The following is a 3,067-nucleotide window of genomic DNA, read 5'->3' on the forward strand; positions in this document are numbered from 1 at the left end:
AGCAGTATTGTAGTGCATTGTGACAATGAAGCTACAGTCCAGTGCATTAATAAAGGCCGTTCCCATTCACCCGCACTGATGCCACTTTTAAGACGTCTAATCTGGATTTCCGCATGTGATCAATTTATCGTAATCGCTAAACACATCCCCGGGTCAAAAAAAACAAATTGCTGACTCTGTCTCGCTTTATGTTTCAGAAATTCAGGATGCTGGCTCCAGAGGCAGACAAGCTCCCAACTCCAGTACCTAATTATTCGGAATTAATATTCCCATAACCCACCCGCAAAATTCCCTCCTCAACATATCGCTCGACACCATTCTCCAAGCAGTTTCCCCCAGAACTCTCCAATCCTATGTGACCGCATGGAGATGTTTTAAAGCCTTCCACCTTTCTTATAACACGCCATTCCCTGATTTTTCCCTCCTTACAATAACCTCCTTCATCTCTTACCTTAACAGCGTTAAAAGCCTCCAAGTCGGGTCCATCAAAAGCTACTTAAGCGGCATCCAATTTTTCACAAATTGATTCACGGCGCCCCCTCTCCGGAAATAATTCACAAACCTCCCTCTTAATTAAAGGCATCCAACGTTCCCAGCCCACCCGCCCGGATACCAGACAACCCATAACGTTAGATATTCTTACTAAATGCATTCATACCCTCCGCACAGGCTACCGATCCCTTAATACCTCTCGCACACTCGACGCCATGTTCATTTTAGCCTTTTTTGGTTTCCTAAGATGCTCGGAACTGGCTATCACTTCCAGGTTCGACCCCAAAAAAAAATATATATACCCAAACATCTCAGATCTTTCAGTGCTTGACAGCGATACAATATCTTTTCTGATTAAACAAAGCAAAACAGATCAAACCAAAAAAGGCCACTTCATATATATTTTCAACCTCTCGTCACCAATTCAACCATTCCAAACTATACTAGCTTACCTCCAACTGAGAATCTCTCATGCTAAATCCCCTCTCGAACCCCTGTTCATCGACGACGACTCTAAACCCGTGACACGCTTTTGGTTCCAAAAACACTTAAAATCTGTTCTCCAACTATCAGGCATCCCAGCAGAGAATTTCTCCAGTCATTCCTTCCGCATCGGAGCAGCAACCTCAGCAGCCCAAAAAGGCCTCTCTCAACAACAGATCCAAGCGCTTGGAAGATGGTCCTCAGACGCGTTCCAAACCTATATCAGAACTAATCGTTTCCATATCAAAAAAGCCCACCAAATCCTCATTAGTTAAAAAAAAAAAAAAGCCTTCTATTTTTCTCCGTCCAGCAAACATTGATCTCCCAGCAGACACAGCGAGAGCCTTCCCGGTCGAGCTTCTATGTCTTCTCTCTCCGTCCAGCGAGTATTGATCTCCCAGCGGACCCAGAGACAGCCTTCCCGGTCGAGTATTTATATCTCTTCTTTCTCCGTCCAGCGAGTATTGATCTCCCAGCGGACACAGCGAGAGCCTTCCCGGTCGAGCTTCTATGTCTTCTCTCTCCGTCCAGCGAGTATTGATCTCCCAGCGGACCCAGAGACAGCCTTCCCGGTGGAGTATTTATATCTCTTCTTTCTCCGTCCAGCGAGTATTGATCTCCCAGCGGACACAGCGAGAGCCTTCCCGGTCAAATATTTATATATTTTCTTTCTCCGTCCAGTGAGTATTGATCTCCCAGCGGACCCAGAGACGGCCTTCCCGGTCGAGTATTTATATCTCCTCTTTCTCCATCCAGCGAGTATTGATCTCTCAGCGAACACAGCGAGAGCCTTCCCGGTCGGGCTTCTGTCTTCTCTCCGTCCAGCGAGTATTGATCTCCCAGCGGACCCAGAGACAGCCTTCCCGGTCAAGTATATATATCTCCTCTTTCTGCTCCCAGCGGACTCCGCGAGAGCTCCCTAGGACTGGTGAGGCTTACCCTTTCCGAGGCTGGGACCATTGCCACAAGAACCCTCCCGTTCGAACATCCATACTCACCCGTCCGACACCGTAAGCATTGAACTCTCGTCGGACACCGCAAGCTCTCCCAGCCAAACTACCAGGCTCTCCTTGAAATGCCAGCCCGCCAATCTCTGCGCTCTTTTCGGGGGGTCTTTAAGCAGGCGGCTGTCCTTTACTCACTTTGCTTTTGGGGAGTACTCTGGGTTCGGGCCCAATTTCCGAGCTCGGAGCCCTCCCCCCGGACAGCACGCCAAATACGCATAACCATTTTTATTCTCTGATCATTGGTAAGTGTGAACTCGTGAAACAATTTCTGGCAACATGCATGGTCAGATGTGCATGTTAAAGCATAATCAGTGTCAAGCTGTCATTTTGCCCACTGCTCCAGAGTTATTTACGGCATGAATGTCTCTGGCAGCACATGGGTCACGTACTCTTGGGGAAGATGCACCAGTTGAATACAGGTTGTATCCAGCATTTCAGTCCTAGATTGGTAGTGATATTGGTAGTATCACTACTAATTTACTGTTCATCTGTTATAATGGCGAACATATCGGATGTGTGCCTAACGTTACCTCTAACACACTCGAGCTGATTTCGGTACGATTGGAGCTGGAATCGGTGGAGAAACAGATCCGTGGTCTGCTGGAGAAACAAGCCGAGCTGCGGGATCGGCGATCAGCGCTTGAAACGTCACGCGCCGATGCTCACAAGCAGGGCCTGAAGTTAACTTTTTTGGCCACCAGCCACTGTGGCAGGTGGATATCAAAATTCACCTGCCACAGAGACTTTTTACCAGCCTTTTTTTTTTTTTTTTGCCTCATTTTCATAGGTGAAAAACGGGAATTTCACAATATTGTTCTTTAACTTGTACACATTTAAGTGCTGTCAAGTTATTAACGAAATCAATATAAGTAATAATAACTCTTAGAATATACATTTAAAAAAAATCTTTTTATTCATTGATTTTGACACACACACGCACAACAGATCTATAGACCTACCGCAGCTCGTATGTAACGTTAAACAAATCACCCGCGGCTGTGTTGATGGCTGATTTAGTCACGTAGACAGCTAGGTCCTGACAGCTTTTAGTTACAGCGTTCAGGAACCGTTAAGCAGAACTAAAT

At 46.4% G+C, this 3,067-nt stretch overlaps 1 pseudogene; it reads left to right on the plus strand.

The window, feature by feature from the left end:
• The first annotated feature begins 253 nt into the window (after positions 1-253).
• On the plus strand, positions 254-1,262 carry LOC130073194 (uncharacterized; annotated as a pseudogene).
• The last annotated feature ends 1,805 nt before the right edge of the window (positions 1,263-3,067 follow it).

This window comes from Rhinichthys klamathensis, unplaced genomic scaffold (genome assembly GCF_029890125.1).
Source record: "Rhinichthys klamathensis goyatoka isolate OS25496 unplaced genomic scaffold, OSU_Roscu_1.1 h1tg000530l_1, whole genome shotgun sequence".
NCBI lineage: Eukaryota > Metazoa > Chordata > Actinopteri > Cypriniformes > Leuciscidae > Rhinichthys > Rhinichthys klamathensis.